The 20,202-nt window shown below is 40.8% G+C and overlaps 1 protein-coding gene and 1 long non-coding RNA gene across 2 annotated transcripts in view; one reads left to right on the top strand and one right to left on the bottom strand.

Moving 5' to 3' along the window:
• The window catches only part of LOC138950417 (uncharacterized), an 80,265-nt gene that overhangs the window by 13,244 nt on the left and 46,819 nt on the right, over nucleotides 1–20,202 (bottom strand). The gene's annotated exons all lie outside the window — the stretch shown is intronic.
• On the top strand, nucleotides 10,500–19,751 carry LOC138950418 (uncharacterized). The gene is made up of 2 exons (XR_011450651.1): nucleotides 10,500–10,635; nucleotides 19,579–19,751. It is a non-coding gene; the product is annotated as an uncharacterized lncRNA (long non-coding RNA).

Here is a 20,202-nt window from a genome sequence, read left to right as displayed (position 1 = left end):
TATAGCTCAGTTGGTAGCGGGGATATAGCTCAGTTGGTAGCGGGGATATAGCTCAGTTGGTAGCGGGGATATAGCTCAGTTGGTAGCGGGGATATAGCTCAGTTGGTAGCGGGGATATAGCTCAGTTGGTAGCGGGGATATAGCCGCAGTTGGTAGCGGGGATATAGCTCAGTTGGTAGCGGGGATATAGCTCAGTTGGTAGCGGGGATATAGCTCAGTTGGTAGCGGGGATATAGCTCAGTTGGTAGCGGGGATATAGCTCAGTTGGTAGCGCGCTGGATTTGTATTCAGTTGGCCGCTGTCAGCGTGAGTTCGATCCCAGGTTCGGCGGAAATTTATTTCACAGAGTCAACTTTGTGTGCAGACTCTCTTCGGTGTCCGAACCACCCCCCGTGTATACTACATTGGGTGTGCACGATAAAGATCCCACGATTGACAAAAGGGTCTTTCCTGGCAAAATTGCTTAGGCACAGTTAATAATTGTCTACCTATACCCGTGTGACTTGGAATAAGGCCGTGAAAGGTAAATATGCGCCGACATGGCTGCAATCTACTGGCCGTATAAAATTTCATCTCACACGGCATCACTGCAGAGCGCCTAGAACTGTACCCACGGAATATGCGCGATATAAGCCTCATTGATTGATTGAAAGCACGACGGTATATCATTTCCCGTTTCAAGTCAATCATTACAACCACAAAGCACAAGAAACTGAGACAGAAACGCTGCCAACATTTATTCAGCAAGAGAGGACATATCTACACACGCACACAGAAAGAATTACAGAAAGAATCGACAGAGTAATGAAGGAAACACACAGAAGAACAAAACGAAGAATCACCCAAGATAACCACCCCCACCCTCTACCCCTCACACACACATTTTGTTTTAGAGCTTTTCTTTCGTGTGTTTTCTTTTTGGCGTCATTCTTTGAATGTATTTAGTTTGGAAAACCCAGTCCAATGTGATAGTTGCTAGAACTATACCCCGGTGTAACACGAAATTTTTACTCCACGAAAAATTTACTCCGGAGTAAATATTTCGTACGAAATTCTTACTCCGAGTACACTTTTCGTACGAGAAAAGAACTCCCCAAGGCACGAAAAAATTACTCCCTCCACGAAATTTTTACTCCCCATTTTTTTTACTTCCAGTAAAAATCTCGTACGCAAAAATGGGATGCGGGCGAAGGGATAATGCCAATAAGTGATCTCGCGCACGCGAATGTCGCGCTACCCTCCTTCCATCCCTTCCACCACCAAGACTAACAGGGGACAAGGGAGTATAAATTTCGTACACCTGGAATGGGAAGTTAAATGGCTCGTGTTAGGGTAAAGTAATTTATTCGTTTTTTATTCGTGAGGGGAGTAACATTTGTGTACGAAATGTTTACTCGGAACTCACCTGTCGTGGGGAGTAATTTTCTCGTGTAATGGGGGAGTGCTTTTTTCGTAAAGGGAGTAACATTTTCGTACGAAATTTTTACTCCGGAGTAAAAATCTCGTGGGAGTAATTTTCTCGTGTTACACCGGGCGAAGTTTGGTCCTGACGGCTAGTCACAGTAAGGTCAGTAAGGTCAGTAAGAGCAGAGAAACAATAAAAACAGAAATACATGGTAGTGCAAAAAAGCAATGACCGAAATAGGAAAAGATGGAGTTAATTTTAAAAGAATGGTTTTCCTTGCGAACGGGCACAGCACAGTCAAAACACATTGTTGTAATACGGGATGTTATTCAGGACGCCTCCAAACGGGCATCATTGACCAGCACGGTTGGCCTAGTGGTAAGGCGTCCGCCCCGTGATCGGGAGGTCGTGGGTTCGAACCCCGGCCGGGTCATACCTAAGACTTTAAAATTGGCAATCTAGTGGCTGCCCCGCCTGGCGTCTGGCATTAAGGGGTTAGTGCTAGGACTGGTTGGTCCGGTGTCAGAATAATGTGACTGGGTGAGACATGAAGCCTGTGCTGCGACTTCTGTCTTGTGTGTGGCGCACGTTATATACCGAGAGGCATAAATTCCGCAAACTGAACTTTAAAAAATCACAAAAAATCAACTCAGTGGTGAATGTTTTCAATGTTTGAATATTTTATTTATTGGCCATTTTAGTGTTTATAAACCTTCGCTTTATTGATTTTGAATCGAACATCATGAAATGACAATTTTTCAAAAAAAGTGACTGAGTCCAAGCGCAATGATTTCGGAAAACGTTCAGTGTTCATCACGTTCAATGCTTTAGCCAGCTCTAAGCATCCCAATCGCTTGCTGTCTCTCTCCTTCATCAAGTCGTGGCATGATTGCGATATCTGATACAGCCAAACAGCCAGTTGCATTTTATAGGGCCATACACTATCTTTTTACATTTAGTCAAGTTTTGACTAAATGTTTTAACATCGAGGGGGAATCGAAACGAGGGTCGTGGTGTATGTGCGTGTGTGTGTCTGTCTGTGTGTGTGTGTGTGTGTGTGTGTGTGTGTGTGTGTGTGTGTAGAGCGATTCAGACTAAACTACTGGACCGATCTTTATGAAATTTGACATGAGAGTTCCTGGGTATGAAATCCCCGAACGTTTTTTTCATTTTTTTGATAAATGTCTTTGATGACGTCATATCCGGCTTTTCGTGAAAGTTGAGGCGGCACTGTCACGCCCTCATTTTTCAACCAAATTGGTTGAAATTTTGGTCAAGTAATCTTCGACGAAGCCCGGGGTTCGGTATTGCATTTCAGCGTGGTGGCTTAAAAATTAATTAATGACTTTGGTCATTAAAAATCTGAAAATTGTAAAAAAAATAAAAATTTATAAAACGATCCAAATTTACGTTTATCTTATTCTCCATCATTTGCTGATTCCAAAAACATATAAATATGTTATATTCGGATTAAAAACAAGCTCTGAAAATTAAATATATAAAAATTATTATCAACATTTTTTTTTCGAAATCAATTTAAAAACACTTTCATCTTATTTCTTGTCGGTTCCTGATTCCAAAAATATATAGATATGATATGTTTGGATTAAAAACACGCTCAGAAAGTTAAAACGAAGAGAGGTACAGAAAAGCGTGCTATCCTTCTCAGCGCAACGAATACCCCGCTCTTCTTGTCAATTCCACGGGCACTGCCTTTGCCACGGGCGGTGGAGTGACGATGCTACGAGTATACGGTCTTGCTGCGTTCAGTTTCATTCTGTGAGTTCGACAGCTACTTGACTAAATATTGTATTTTCGCCTTACGCGACTTGTTATATTTAGTCAAGTTTTGACTAAATATTTTAACATCGAGGGGGAATCGAAACGAGGGTCGTGGTGTATGTGCGTCTGTCTGTCTGTCTGTGTGTGTGTGTGTGTGTGTGTGTGTAGAGCGATTCAGACTAAACTACTGGACCGATCTTTATGAAATTTGACATGAGAGTTCCTGGGTATGAAATCCCCGAACGTTTTTTTCATTTTTTTGATAAATGTCTTTGATGACGTCATATCCGGCTTTTCGTGAAAGTTGAGGCGGCACTGTCACGCCCTCATTTTTCAACCAAATTGGTTCAAATTTTGGTCAAGTACTCTTCGACGAAGCCCGGGGTTCGGTATTGCATTTCAGCTTGGTGGCTTAAAAATTAATTAATGACTTTGGTCATTAAAAATCTGAAAATTGTAAAAAAAAAAAAATTTATAAAACGATCCAAATTTACGTTTATCTTATTCTCCATCATTTGCTGATTCCAGAAACATATAAATATGTTATATTCGGATTAAAAACAAGCTCTGAAAATTAAATATATAAAAATTATTATCAAAATTAAATTGTCCAAATCAATTTAAAAACACTTTCATCTTATTCCTTGTCGGTTCCTGATTCCAAAAACATATAGATATGATATGTTTGGATTAAAAACACGCTCAGAAAGTTAAAACAAAGAGAGGTACAGAAAAGCGTGCTATCCTTCTTAGCGCAACTACTACCCCGCTCTTCTTGTCAATTTCACTGCCTTTGCCATGAGCGGTGGACTGACGATGCTACGAGTATACGGTCTTGCTGAAAAATGGCATTGCGTTCAGTTTCATTCTGTGAGTTCGACAGCTACTTGACTAAATATTGTATTTTCGCCTTACGCGACTTGTTTACGTTATTGTCTCTCGTTCAGCCCATTGTCTTTATTAGCACAGTGAGCTGTCGCGGACAGTTGTATGTGTATAAGGTTCCTTGGTCGGGCGTTGCTGACAGGTACCTGCGTCAAGGTGGGAAGACCTGTAGCTGGGCTTAGACCAGTGATTCCACGCCTTGTTGCACGGGACGTTCACGGTAGGCTGCGCGCTATTTGTAGAGTTTACCTTGTAGCTGACCGTAAAATTCATAAGCATTCTTTTTTCTGTCTCGGCCGAGACCAGATGTTTTTCGAACGGCTGCGAAGTTCGCGTGTGAATTGTCGTTTGAGTTCGAAGCTTATTTTCAGTAGTAATGTACGTCTACTGGTTGACTTTGTTAAAGTCGGTTGCGTAAAGTGTACGCGATGATATTCATTGGCCTGTGTGAGGTAAGCTATATTTCTTGGTCTAGTTGGATAGACTTTTGTCAGTTTTGCTGAAGGTGAATTAGCGGCCGGTGGCAGGGGACAGGGAACCTACATTAGTTACCAGTTGTACTGTTTTGTCTCGTCTTTGTGTTGTTGTAAATGGTGTTCATCATAGTGTTTAAAAGGAAATCATTATAATGGTAAATTGTATTGTAGAAGGAAACCAAAGTTTAGGGTCATTGTGCTTCCTCCTCATCCCTAATAATGATGTCTATTGGAGGAGGAAGTCACGTGTCTTATATTTTTGGGGTGATTATTGACTTTGGCCTTCTAGGCTTTCAGTGTTTACTGTCGAGGACAGACCGGACGGGAAGGTGCGAACCTTAGCTTCTCAGCATGGAGGAGGCACCACCACGCTGCTGCTTGAGCAGCAACTGTGGACCCTCGCAGTGGCACCCCCACGCTGCTGTGTGAGCAGCCACTTTGGATCATCGCCGTGGCATCACTACGCTGTTTTTGAGCAGCTATTTCGTAACGTCACAGCGGCGCAACCACGCTGCTGTTGAGCAGCAACATCGAACCGGCGCCGTCGCTGCAGCATGTGTGCCGTGTGACAGCTCTCAACCGGGCTGACTCTCTTATCTCACCCCCGCGACAGAGACGCAGGTGTCGACCCGAGGGCGCACCCACCCCCCCTGAATTCGTCGAACGTGTAGCTAAGTACTTTCTTTCAACGATAGATATCATTTATGGAATGAGGAGGGCCTTTAAGACGTACGTTCGGGGTCATGCCAATACGTCCCAGTACCATTGTGTCCCAGTACCATTGCGTCCCAAAAAAATGCCGTCTCATTGCGTCCCATTAAGCAATCCCATTGGGTCCCAATACCATTGGGTCCCAGTGCCATTGCGTCCCGTACCATTGCGTCCCAACAAAATTGCGTGTCGATAGGTCCCAAGAAAATTGCATCTCGATACGTCCCATAAAGGAATCCCATTACGTCCCCGTACCATTACGTCCCAACACAATTGTTACTTGAGCAATGCTTGAACGCTGCGGTGGGCAGTGTGTGTGTGTGTGTGTGTGTGTGTGTGTGTGTGTGTCTGTGTCTGTGTCTGTGTGTGTGTGTGTGTGTGTGTGTGGCATGGATATTGTACGACAGAGTAGGTCAGCGAAAGGATGAAAATGAACAGTGGATTTTATAAGTACGGAGTATCTTACCTTATATTATCCGAGTAATTTCAAGCTTCAAGATTGCATAAATTTACGTAGCAATAATGTTGAAGCCTGTATATGCACTTACTTGACACATTTATTTTTTTCTCTTTTCTATTGTGTTTTGTAAAAAATAAAAAAAAAGTTGTTGTTGTTGGTTGTTGTTGTTGATGTTGATGATGATGATGATGACGACGACGAGATGATGATAATGATGATAATCGTGGAGAAGAAAAGAAGAACAGCTAGTTGAAGGCCTTTATAATGTTCCTTTTATTTTTAGGCGTGTGTTACTTACAGTACCTGTTTATGTAACATAACAGTTTCTCGCCCAATAATATTTAATTCAAGTGTCTTCGATTTATGAATCCAAAAGGAATTTTAATCGCAGGAGGGTTGCAGAGTAATATGTTAAATGTTAAACATGTACATACGAACCAGGATTTTACCAGAATATGCAGTTGTTGATTTTTGACTCACATGCGAAGCAAAAGTGAGTCTATGTACTCACCCGAGTCGTCCGTCCGTCCGTCCCCCCCGTCCGTCCGGACGTCCGTCCGTCCGGACGTCCGTCCGTCCGGACGTCCGTCCGTCCGGAAAACTTTAACGTTGGATATTTCTTGGACACTATTCAGTCTATCAGTACCAAATTTGGCAAGATGGTGTATGATGACAAGGCCCCAAAAAACATACATAGCATCTTGACCTTGCTTCAAGGTCAAGGTCGCAGGGGCCATAAATGTTGTCTAAAAAACAGCTATTTTTCACATTTTTCCCATTTTCTCTGAAGTTTTTGAGATTTAATATCTCACCTATATATGATATATAGGGCAAAGTAAGCCCCATCTTTTGATACCAGTTTGGTTTACCTTGCTTCAAGGTCAAGGTCACAGGAGCTCTTCAAAGTTGGATTGTATACATATTTTGAAGTGACCTTGACCCTGAACTATGGAAGATAACTGTTTCAAACTTAAAAATTATGTGGGGCACATGTTATGCTTTCATCATGAGACACATTTGGTCACATATGATCAAGGTCAAGGTCACTTTGACCCTTATGAAATGTGACCAAAATAAGGTAGTGAACCACTAAAAGTGACCATGTCTCATGGTAGAAAGAGCCAATAAGCACCATTGTACTTCCTATGTCTTGAATTAACAACTTTGTGTTGCATGACCTTGGATGACCTTGACCTTGGGTCCTTGAGTCAAGGTCACATGTATTTTGGTAGGAAAAATGTGTAAAGCAGTTCTTAGTGTATGATGTCATTGCTAGGTTTAGCTGAAGGTCAAGGTCATGTAAAGGTCAAGGTCAAGCATGTGAGTCGTATGGGCTTTGCCCTTCTTGTTAAAGATACGGTTGTGTTTGTTCAGTCATTAAACAGGAAGAAAAATGAAATGATTTGTTATTGAAACATCGTCCCATGTAGAACTAGTCTATGTCACTGATTGTGCATGTATGTATATTCTTGCGCGCGCGCGCGTGTGTGTGTTTGTGTGTGTGTATGTATGTGTGTGTGTGTGTGTGTGTGTGTGTGTGTGTGTGTGTGTGTGTGTGTGTGTGTGTGTGTGTGTGTGTGTGTGTGTGTGTGTGTGTTATGTACGTATGTGTGTAGGTGTCTGCGTCTACATTTGTGCGTGTATGGGTTTCGCTATCTCCCAGCAAACACACAACGTAAATACGACGTTGCGAAAATGTGAATTTTTCGTGTCATTAGCAACGTTGCGAACTTTACGTGAAATTTACGTTGAGCCAACCAAAAAACGCAACGTAAAACCAACGTTGTGTCATTGTGAGATTTTGGTGTTCTTTCGACGTTGTAATACAACGTAAATTTTACGTGAAATTCACGTTGCATTTTGGTGTCTTTCAAATGTTGCGAAGATTACGTGAAATGTACGTGGATCCAACCAAAAAACACAACGTGAAAGCAACGTTGCGTTACAGTTGTGTTTTTTTGTTTTTTACACGTTGGTACATAACGTAAATTTCACGTGGATTCCACCTTAAAAAGCAAGGTAAAATCGACGTTGTATTATTGTGATTTTCTGGTGTTCGAACAACGTTGGTATACTCACGTGATTTTCATGTGAAATTCACGTGATTTAAAAACAAAAGTTAGTTTGATACAACAAACGTTCCTACAACGTAGTTTCAACGTAAACACACAACGTTGGGGTTTGATTGATCGCCAACGTGCCCTCAACGTGAAATCCACAACGAATCCTACGTCAGTCATTACCAATGTTTCACCTGCACGGTTTCGTATCGTTTATCAAAGAAATGTACCTTTGAAAATTACGTAAGGTGAACATATTTTCAAATACAGGAGATAGATATGTGCGAAACTATCACCGAATAACAAATTACTCAGTCAGACGTTATGAAATTAAGCGCCGATGTACCGCGCAATGTATTTAATTGCTTTGGCGTTCCAAATGCGTCCGGTTACATTTTCTGGCATCATTAAAGGCACAGTAAGCCTCCCGTAAACCATCACAGAGCTCCCCGAGCGTCTAAATACAGGACAAGCATACTTCCATTTGAACGCTCACCGAACGGGAACATCCTGGCTGCTTTCTGTCGAGCGTGAGACATTTTCAAAGAATTTATTTTCGTAGACTTGTTCCGTTAACAACAACGGCGCCTCGTTTTTGCGCTAGACCTAACTTTTAAAATCTAAATAATAAATTGACAGCTTGTTACACAAACATTCTTTAATCATAAAAGAATTCGTTTTTTATCAAGACAAGATCAGAACAATTCGAAGTTGTGAAAGTTTAAAAAAAGAAAAGCCCGGAAGCAGGGTCACGCAAGGGTCGTAGCAGACGACGGCCGGTTTATCAGTGCAAATCGCCGTTCCTCTCAACAGTCAAAAGCCATCGCTAGAGTTCTTGTGAACCACAGCCGTTGTTTCGTGCATAAAAAAAACGTGCTATTGTAGATAAGCTCACGTCGAGTCGCATTCAAATGACTAACTATGACGACTGCATTGTGAAAAGGGAAAACTGGATCACACGGGTTCACGATGGCTCAGGGGTAAGATAAACCACGCAAAAATAAATTCTTTGAAAATTGTTCGCTCTTTACGGAGGGCACCTAGGATGTTTTCAATTGGTGAGTGTTTAAATGAAATGGTGTTTGTACTGTGTGTAAAAGCCTGACCGTATCTGTGATGGTTTACGGGAGGCTTACTCTGCCTTTAATGCATCAACGAGAATTGAAAAGTAATGCTAAAAATATAATTGTGTACGTTTAAAGTTGATCTACTGTGCTCATCAAACCTCTTGTTGTATTTTGTAAATTGGCGAGAGGGGGGCAGAATACATGAACCTAATCTCTGTGATTGTCTATACGTGCGTGCGTGTGTGTGTGTGTGTGTTTGTGGGTGTGTGTGTGTGTGTACACGTGTTAGTGTGTGTGTGTGTGTGTGACATCAGTTTGTGTATGTGTGTGTGTGTCACATCAGTTTGTGTATGTGTGTTTGTGGGTGGCTGTGTGTGTATGTGTGTGTGTGTTTGTGTCCCTCGGCGCGTGACAATATAATCTGCCAATAAGTTGAACTAAAACAGGGTTCAAGTGGGAATTACACCTGAAAAAGCAGGAAGGGAGCAGAATACATGTTATGAACTCCGTTATTTATTGTTTGAAATGTTATAACCTGGGAGAAGTCACCCTCGCACCCCGTCCTTAGTTTCTCTTGACCTACCTTTGAAGTATTCTTGAGGACATGACTAGACTACCCGATTGCGCCCATTGTACGGCATAAGAGAGCGCCGTTCCACCCGGCCGATTCCGCTATAGACGTCACGCGTCCAAGGGAGGTGATTTTCGAGCCAGCTGCATTGACTCGGCCAAGAACGCAAACTTTCTTCGATTAAAGGCATTGTAGCATGTCTAAAATCATGGGACTTGTGTTAGGCCAACAAATAAAGGTCTGTTTACGGTAACATAGGCCAAAAAAATAGGGTCGGTAGGTCGGGTGTTTTTTTTCTCCAAAAAACCATATTTTTACGTTATTTTGCAAAAAAAAACAAGATTTTTTTTTTTCCCCCAATGCCAAAAAAAGTCTAGGGTCGCGCGAAAAAAATAGGGTCGGTCGGGTTACCGTAAACAGACCTATTTTTTTTGGCCTTATCAAGCTTTTAAAATCACCAAGTAACTTTTAAGAATAGTTTCAGTTACATGCGAACTCATTCTGCTGAACTGATTTTGAGAGCCAGTACCCAACAGCCTTTAAATGCACCTCTTTCCTTTTTTCATGTTCTTTTATGGTTTGCCGATTTTGTTAACATTTTTGCATTCATAATGAAGATTTTATGGTGACTGTACAGAAATGTACGTCCTCTAGTTTCTAACCTTCCAAAAATTGGGGCTGGGGGTCGGGAGAGAGAGAGAGAGAGAGAGAGAGAGAGAGAGAGAGAGAGAGAGAGAGAGAGAAAGAGAGAGACAGACAGACAGACAGACAGAGAGACAGACAGACAGAGAGACAGACAGACAGACAGAGACAGAGAGGGAGAGAGAGAGACAGAGAGGGAGACAGAGGGGAGAGAGGGAGACAGAGAGAGTCAGAGAGAGACAGAGAGAGACAACGTCGAAACTTTGTCAATCATTTCGGTTTTTTCACCTGCATTTTTAGTTTCGTAATATTCTATTCAATTAATGTTCGGTCAAACATAGAGGTTCACTAATTGTGTAAGACGAAAAGAGTATAACATAAATGCATATTGTTTCAAGGAATTTGCTGAGTTAAATGGATTTGCGAGTGCGAAACTTTCCCTCCCAAAAAAAGACGCGTTACTAACCGACAGTGTTCTCCGGTGATGGCCACGGTCGACTTTGTGTATCCCAAATTTGGTTTTCAACTTTGATGAACACTTTCAGGACTAAAATATTCATCGTAATCAACTCGAAGGTAAGTTGTTTTCAGTTGTTCCACATGAGACGTTATCACTTATTGTACTCCATGTACACATGCACAGATTACTTGATTGTCGAGACCATGATTGGAAACGGACCGGCCAAAGATGGCGGGTCTTTCCAATAGTCACAATGTCAGCCCTAACTCAGTCCAAGGGATACACATTCTTTTAGACTCAACTTTTGAGTCAGTATAGCGAAACAATGGGTCACAAGCAGTGGAACACAAAGGAAAAACACGTTTCACATAGACGGACGCAACCTTTAGAAAGCTGTTTAATCAGACTAGCTCAGTGCATGAGACTGAAAGCGGGGGCGGCCATTGATATCTCAAGTACTTAATTGGGCATTTTACGATCTTGAGGGAGGACGATGTATCCAGACAAGCTGCTTCAAGTTCAAGTGAATCTGCCCAGCGGACAGTGGTATGAGGAGAATTCAGAACTTGACACATTGGCTCATTACATACTTGACTGTCTTTTGTCGACCTGTTCTGTTACTCACTCAAGTAGGCAGCCGAGATACCCTGCCGGTGTCACGATTTCAATCTTTCGCCTGTGTACATATTTCCCCCTCGACATATACTCAAGACTGAAATGTTGTTTCCTGGTAAAATTAAGAAATGAAATTATTTAAGGACGAAAAGCATGTCAGTTTCTTGCATGTGAAGAAAATTGGTGGTAAAATTTAATAGATTTCAACCCCAAAATCTAATTCTTCAAAAACGTGTACTGAGTGGTTACGTCCCTTGAGTAAGAAGGAAACATTTTAGGATGAATCAAATTTCTAAGTTAAATAAAACAAATTGGTTGGACAAATTTGGCCCCATGAATGTAAGGTACACAAGGTCGCTCATCAGTACTATCGTAGGGTGTTTTTTTGTTCAGTGTAGAGTTTATACTAGTTCAACGAGGCCGAGAAGCGAAATATCAACACGGCGAAAGATGAAAACGTCACACCGGGGGAGAGAGCGAGACAAAGAGGAGCTATCGGGTGGAGAATGGGGAGGTGATTCGGGGAGGGGGGTGGATTAAAGATGAACGTATCAAATTGTTATTTGTAAGGAGGAGAGAGTGAGACAAAGAGGAGCTATCGGGTGGAGAATGGGGGACGGGATTCGGGAGGGGGGATTATAATGTGTGGTTGTGTGTGTGTGTGTGTGTGTGTGTGGGCGGCAGGTTGGGACGGCATTTTATCAACGAACGTACGAAATAACAAAACAAAATAAAGAAAGAACAAACAAACAAAAATTAAAACCTGACACATGCAGGTTTGTGTAGTCATTCGTTAGACTGATTTTAACCTGTCTTAGACGACTACCCATAGTCTTTTCACATTCACTGATTCAATCAATCAATCAATATGAGGCTTATATCGCGCGTATTTCGTGGGTACAGTTCTAAGCGCAGGGATTTATTTATTTATTTTTGTATTTTTATTTTGTGCAATTTATATCGCGCACATATTCAAGGCGCAGGGATTTTTATCTATGCCGTGTGAGATGGATTTTTTTTTTACAAAATACATCACGCATTCACATCGGCCAGCAGATCGCAGCCATTTCGGCGCATATCCTACTTTTCACGGCCTATTATTCCAAGTCACACAGGTATTTTGGTGGACATTTTTATCTATGCCAATACAATTTTGCCAGGAAAGACCCTTTTGTCAATCGTGGGATCTTTAACGTGCACACCCCATTCAAGTAATGACACACTCGGACTGTGTGTGTGTGTGTGTGTGTAGGTGTGTGTGTGTGGATGGGTGTGTGTGCTACCTGACGGGTTTTGATGAACATTGGTTTACATATTCTTGAGAGCATTCGCTTGTGTGGCTGCATGTTCTCCGATATTTGATAGCGTTATTTGATGTCATATTTTCCCGTTTGTAAAAGTTGAGCCCGCACTGTCAGAGAGAAGAACACATGAATATAATATGTAGAAATCGCAAACCCGGCCAGAAGGCAGACACGGACAAAATGTAGGATGCTGATACATGTAAAATATGTGTCTGATGCGAGTATAGGCTTACTACATGTATGTTTACAAAAATCGTGAATAATATCTAGCCGAGATGAATCGCAACCTTTGTACCTCTCCCTTTATTTAAGATTTTTTTCCCATTCTTCTTCGTGTTAGTTGGACGGTATTCTTTCTTTTTCTTTTTTCTTCCAGCCACAACACAGATAGCGTAATAGCGGCTGTTTTATTCATTCTTCTGTCTCGTTCCCTCATATTCGCATGTGATATTATGTCACTCCTTATGAGATTACACCCCCCAAACGTTGTTGCTAGACCTTTGTTAAGGAGAGAAGAGGCGAGGAAAACTGGTATGAAGTACAAGTCAAAAATCGCACCTTGATCTTACCTGACTCATTTACGGCACTTGGCAGTCTTTTGTCGGGCTTTTGTCGATCGTTTGTTCACTTGGATAATAAAATTACGGACATGCTCCCCCTCCCCCCCCCCCCTCCTCTAAACTTTGCCAAAATGGGTCCTCTTGAGACATCTCGCGTATTAGAACAAAAGAAAACCGAACGGGCAAATCATATGGACAACACATGTTGGATTTCTTCTCAGGGTACGCTCACCAGTACAAAAAAAATGCAGCCAATGTTTTCTCGAAAAGTTGTGTTTGTGTGTGTGTGCGCGTGCGCAGGTTTTTTAATGTACTGTTTCGTTGAGAGGATCGTGGGTAGTGTTTTTCCTCTTCATTTTAAAATGTTCATTACAGACATATAAGACAAAATAAAGAAAAAGAGAGAAACATACAGCAAAAAACAAGTCGCGTAAGGCGAAAATACAACATTTAGTCAAGCTGTCGAACTCACAGAATGTCCATAGAGGGGGAATCGAGACGAGGGTCGTGATGTGTGTGTCTGTGTGTGTCTGTGCGTGTGTGTGTGTAGAGCGATTCAGACTAAACTGCTGGACCGATCTTTATGAAATTTTACATGAGAGTTCCTGGGAATGATATCCCCGGACATTTTTTTTTCCTTTTTTCAATTAATACCTTTGATGACGTTATATCCGGCTTTTTGTAAAAGTTGAGGCGGCACTGTCACACCCTCATTTTCAATCAAATTGATTGAAATTTTGGCCACGCAATCTTCGACAAAGGCCGGACTTCGGTATTGCATTTCAGCTTGGTGGTTTAAAAACTAATGAGTGAGTTTGGTCGTTAAAAATCGGAAACTTGTAATTAAAAATTTTTTTTATCAAACGTTCCAAAAACAATTCCATCTTATTCTGCGTCATTATCTGATTCAAAAACATATAAATATGTTATATTTGGATTAAAAACAAGCTCTGAAAATTAAAAATATAAAAATTATTATCAAAATCAAATTTCCGAAATCGATTTAAAAACAATTTCGTCTTATTCCTTGTCGGTTCCTGATTCAAAAAAACATACAGATATGATATGTTTGGATTAAAAACACGCTCACAAAGTTAAAACGAAAAATATAATATATATGTATTCTTAAACGGATTTTTGTTTTGATGTACATTTTTCATTCAATTTTCTTTTCATGTTTGCTTGCTCTTCATTTAAACTGTACAATAGCCGCCATTTATATGTATTTTTCTAGAAAACTGTAAACACCACTATAAGCATTATGCTTGTGTTGTTTACTCTATATGCGTTTTTTATTTGTAAATAATGCACAAACGTTGAATAAAACAGTTTAAACCAAACGAAGAGAGGTACAGAAAAGCGTGCTATGCAGCACAGCGAAACCACTATTTTTCAATCAAATTGATTGAAATTTTGGCAAAGCAATTTTCGACGAAGGCCGGACTTTGGTATTGCATTTCAGCTTGATGGCTTAAAAACTAATTAATGACTTTGGTCATTAAAAATCGGAAACTTGTAAGTAAAATTATTTTTTTTATCAAACGATCCAAAAACATTTTCATCTTATTTTTCGTCATTTTCTGATTCCAAAAACGTATGTAACATATGTTATATTTGGATTACAAACAAGCTCTAAACATTAAAAATATAAAAATTATGATTAAAATTAATTTTCCGAAATCGATCTAAAAACAATTTCATCGTATTCCCTGTCGATTCCTGATTCCAAAAACATATACATGTAGATATGATATGTTTGGATTAAAAACACGCTCAGAAAGTTAAAACGAAGAGAGGTACAGAAAAGCGTGCTATGCAACAGAGCGCAACCACTTCCGCGCTAAACAGGGTCGTTAATTTCACCGCCCTTTGTACGAGCGGCGGACTACGGTCATTGGGAAAAAATGCAGTGCGTTCAGTTTCATTCTGTGAGCTCCACAGCTTGACTAAATGTAGTAATTTCGCCTTACGCGACTTGATCTTTTTCCCACACACTTTGGACATGTGCGAGTACCAGCAATAGAAAATTAACAAAACACCTTCCTCCCCCTCTTAGGTGAAATGAAAGCGGACGTTTTCAGCGTGCATTCCCTTGAATTGACTGAATGGTTAATCATGCTTCCGTTGCTTGGGAGTTGTGGGTTTTTTCTGTGACATTCACAAACATAAAAATGACAGAGTCCGACTAAAGGCTTACTGGAATTTACTGTTGAGTAATATGTGTGTCCTCTTAGGACCATGCCAGTGCATGGGGGATATCTTGGATACAGGGCGGACAGGCTTGCAAGCAATATATAACTCTGACTGTTGACCGTCGTTGTAATTTCCCACTTTGTAGTTGTCAAGGTATTTTAACATGTGGGCTTTATATTTTATAAGCTTGAAAAAGAGCATTGTTAGTAATAACGCGCGCTATTTTTAGTTAAAAAACGGATCAACTTGGAATGTGCACCCGACATTCCAATTTGTTTTCTCCTTTCTAATAATGGGTGAATTTGTTTTATTATAACTGAATTGCTTACAACCGAAATACCTACATGCCGAAATAACTGAAATAAAAAAAATAAACAAATAGACGAATAGGGAAATGATACATAAATAAGTTCATAAATGAATGAGTTAATAATTAAATGCGTTATGGCGAAATTTAGATAACAAATTAGGAACTTTAACATTAATTTCAAATTAACTAACCAAATAACAAAATCAATAGGTAAAGTGTTGTATGGGGACATGTAACAAAATGAGGAACTTGAAAACCACCATGTAGGTGTCCGACATTTACTGGTGTCTTGTTTGCAATGATTTCAATTTGGTTCCAACATTTTGTTGTCGTCGTCGTCGCTCTTGCTGTCTTTGTTGTAGTTGTTGTTATTTGGGGGTTAAACGGGAAAAGGGGCAGAAATATGTAATTGGACTATTGAACGATCGTTTTCACACTAGGTGTCGGACTTCAAGTACAACGCGGGGTAAAAGTACTTAATGGAAATCCATGAGCTATGAGTTTAGATAATCGTTATTTTGAGCAATTTCCATGTCTGAACATCCCACGGATATCCGCGTGCCACCCATCATTTCCTTTTACACGACAAAGTCGTGTCGTAACAATTCCCTTCCACCCTCCCCCTACCCCTCCCTATACACTTGATAGTCCTCAACTTCGACCTACGGCGATAGGGGGATAATTGAGACAGCACTCTAAGTAGCTTTCCAGGTTACTGAAAGACTTTGATTTTGATCACAAGTTTTGGAAACTGTGAGCCCTTTTATCCTCAGGGAGACAGACTGTGTACAACGTGGGATTTAGAGCGGGTCAAAGTTGAATCAAACTTGCCACATTCATTTCTTGCCTCATGATTAGCATATGCATCGTTCACTGCTTACTGTTGTTGTTGTTGTTTAGAAATCAGTGCGCGCGCGCGCAAGTTTGTATGTGTGTGTTCGTGCGTGAGTGTGTGAGTGTGTGTGTGTGTGTGGTGTCGGTGTGTGTGTGTGGTGTCAGTGTGTGTGTGGTGTGCCAGTGTGTTTGTTTGAGTTCGTGCCTGTGTGTGTGTGTTTGTGTATGTGTGTGTGTGTGTGTGTGTGTGTGTGTGTTATAGTGTCAGTTATTCTTTCTTTTGCCCCGAATCCTTGCTTTCCAGAAACCTGTGATGTCATTCTTCCTTGAAAATTTCTTCCAAAACTTGTTTGTCCAACTTTTGTCCGAGAGATGAGGTCGGAACGGTGGTATGAGAAGAATTCAGAACTTGACACCTTGATGTCATCTGACTGATTGGCTAATTACACACTTGACTGTCTTTTGTCGACCTGGATCATAAAGTTGCCGACCATGTTGATTTACCCACCCCCTTATGAACGTGAGTCTACTTGAGACATCAGCGTAGCCAACACACACCAAACCCAAAGTCGGACCGTAACAAGTTTTCATTATTTTATGTCTGCCACCCCACTCCCTCCCCCTTTTAACCCCCTCCGCCCCCACCGCTTACCCCTTCTCAGTTCACAGTTAATTGTCTGCAGCCTCAACCCCCCCGTGGGTAATAAATCACTCGACTATCGTCGCCTGCTTCTGATGACCGCTCTAAATAATTTGTCAGATAGCAGTGTGCAAAAGACACCGTTGAGTGTACATGTATTACCTTTCCGATATGCTTAGGACACGTGCCTTTTCAAGTCATTGTCAATTACAAAATGTAGGTCTTACAACACAGCCACTGATTTTCAGGTGACGGTATCAATGCCGGGTCCCTGCTCTGCGACAAAAAAAAGTGTTTGCATTAATCGGAAGAAACATACTGCATAAGCGTAATTTATGCAGAGGTATGATGTTCTTAAGTTGTGAGATTTTTTAATGATTACGATGCCTTCAGTGCTTACTAAATTCTTTGATTAGATTGATTTTTTTAATGAAGTTAGAATTCTGCTGCTCTGATTAGTGAAATATTCAAAAATGCTATCATGCTATTTTGGCACCGTCATGGCTTTGTAGACTTATAATATATCTGCGTAATTGATTTCAACTCTTAGAAATCAAAAGTATAACAAATTGTATTGTGTCTCCTGTTGTCGTTAAATAATCACAACAACTGTAAAACAAATTTGCTTTGATAAAGCTCCCGTTTTTCTCTCAGAATTTTGCTCATTTTTGTTTTGTTTACATGCCCCAGACACAAAAACTACAAAACGATTCATAAAAATTCCGTTCCATGCATTCCGTCTCCTCTCAATCTAAGATCCCCCTCCCCCCCCCCCCCCCATAGATCCTCCCCCCACAGTTTGTACAGGAGCGAGGCATTTAGGAGCCTTTGCAATTTTATGACCCGTCTGAAAGAAGTGATTGACTGGACACTGTCAAGTGCTCTTAAAGAAGCGATCAGATACGTGAGAATCACAGTGTGAAATTTGACAAGAGGTTGACGGAAGTCTGGCAACCAGATGTTAAAGGGAAAAAATAACTCACTGAAAAAGTGAGATCGCACGTGTCGGACAGATGAAGGTTGGAAAAAAAGGAACCTTCTAGGCATGGATAACACTGGAAATATAACGTGGAAAACTTGTAATTATAGGTGCTGGACTTTCAAATTCAACTTGATCGCACATGTCGCCCTTAATTGTCTCTCTCACTGCTTTCTTATTACCCTTGCAAGTTGAAACCATGCACCCATCCCTCTCTTGCTTGATGGCAACTTTAAAGTTCTCCTTTTTCCCAACCGTTTTGTCCCAGCATATAACCACTTCATGTCCCTAATTGGCACTAGTTTCTGTGAGGACGTTAAGCTTAGGTTAACCAACCAACAAAACCGTTTTGATACTACCCATGTATCATGTATGTTTCTGAACATTTTGTTTTTATTTGGTATTGCTTCATTTTGCTTTTTTTCATTTACAATGTATAATCTGTGAAAAAAAAGGCCAAAACCAAATAACTTTTAGTTTCCGATGACAAGGTGTAGTGTATTTAACAAACAAAGTTTGATTGTAATGATTGCTTCCATTTTCTGTGCACCTCCCACCTCTACAACATGCATACACTTGATAGTCTTCAACTTCGACCAACGGCGATCGGTGGATAATTGAGACAGTACTAGCTCCGAGGAGCTTTCCAGGTTACCGAAAGACTTTGATTTTGATAACAATGTTGAAAAGGCTGTGAGCCCTTTTATCCTCAAGGAGAGAGACGGACACCGGCCCCTATAATGGGCTTTAATTGGAGCGTGTCAAAGTTCATTGCATCCTGATCAGCATATGAAACGTTTATCGCTTATTGTAGTTGTGTATAACTCATAGTAGTGGGAATAAGGTGACGCGCTAGTGTGAGTTTGTGTGTGAGTGTGTGTGTGTGTGTGTGTGTGATTCGTGTGATGTGTGAAGGAAGGAAGGGATGAAAGAAAGAAGGAAAGAAAGAAGGAAGGAAGGAAGGGAGGGAGGAAGGAAGGAAGGAAGGAAGGAAAGAAGGAAGGAAAGAAGGAAGGAAGGGAGGGAAGAAGGAAGGAAGGAAGGAATGAAAGAAGAAAGGAAGGAAGGAAAGAAGGAAGGAAGGAAGGAAGGAAGGAAGGAAGGAAGGAAGGAAGGAAGGAAGGAAGGAAGGAAGGAAGGAAGGAAGGAAGGGAGGATAGAAAGAAGTATATAGCAGTAACGGATGTTATTTGTGTTTGGACAATTACAAACATTTAATTCTTGTACACAGATTAAAGACAGTTTCACTTCCAGGTCAAATGTCTTAATGATGCAAATACAAATAAAATACCCTCAAACTGTTCTGAAACGATACATTTTCGTTTGAAATACTTCATTTCTTATGTAAGGAATACACACTGGCACACAGTCTTTTGTTGTCTTGGCTTGCGGCCTAAATCTGACACAACAAGGCTCGAAGAAGGGACATAATGCTTTATTTCATATATTAAAAAGAAATACATGTAGTGTCAACACTCAGTTGGCAGTAGGCCAGAGACATAGTAGGCAGTGGAAAGTTACTAAAAAGTGACCTAAGTTGAAAAGATGTGTATTTCTACTTCAGACATTATATATGGAGGCTCTGGTGTCACTAATATCAATGTGCTGTCTTTGCTTTGTTTAGCGACCAGCATCAAAGAGGCGCATCGAGGACTGCCTGGGAGAAGAGGACCACCAGGACAAAGAATGAAATCGATTGAATATGCTGTGCTGTTGCCCTGCTAAGCTGCGTGCATTTTTAATTTCTCCGCAACATAATATGCATGTTTTTGTTATGAAATAAAATTGTTGATCGTATCTTGAGTTTATGGTGTTACATGTAATAGTCCTTATGATCTGTGACTGAGTGTGAAAGTTGGTGTGTGTGCGTGGATACATTTACCAAAACCTACATTCACTCTCAACGTTGCATTCACGTCGAAATCAAACCAAACCACAACCACAACCAAAAATTCACGTTGTGTCGACGTGTAATTCACGTCAATTTTATCAGGAAAAATGCACCAAAACACAACTTTTACGTTGTGTCAACGTAGAATTCACGTAATTTTTGAGCTAAATTTTGACCTAAAATTTACGTTCCATTCACGTGGACATTACGTAAAAATGCAACGCAATTTCAACCAAACCACAACCACAACCAAAAATTCACGTTGTGACGACGTAAAATTCACGTAATGTTTTTACGAACAATCCACCTCCACCAATAATTCACGTTGCATTCACGTTGGTGTCACGTAAAATGCAA

The sequence above is a fragment of the Littorina saxatilis genome, linkage group LG16, assembly GCF_037325665.1.
Source record: "Littorina saxatilis isolate snail1 linkage group LG16, US_GU_Lsax_2.0, whole genome shotgun sequence".
In the NCBI taxonomy this organism is placed as follows: domain Eukaryota; kingdom Metazoa; phylum Mollusca; class Gastropoda; order Littorinimorpha; family Littorinidae; genus Littorina; species Littorina saxatilis.
The sequence above is the reverse complement of the archived record's forward strand: the minus strand, read 5'-3'. Positions and strand labels throughout refer to the sequence as shown.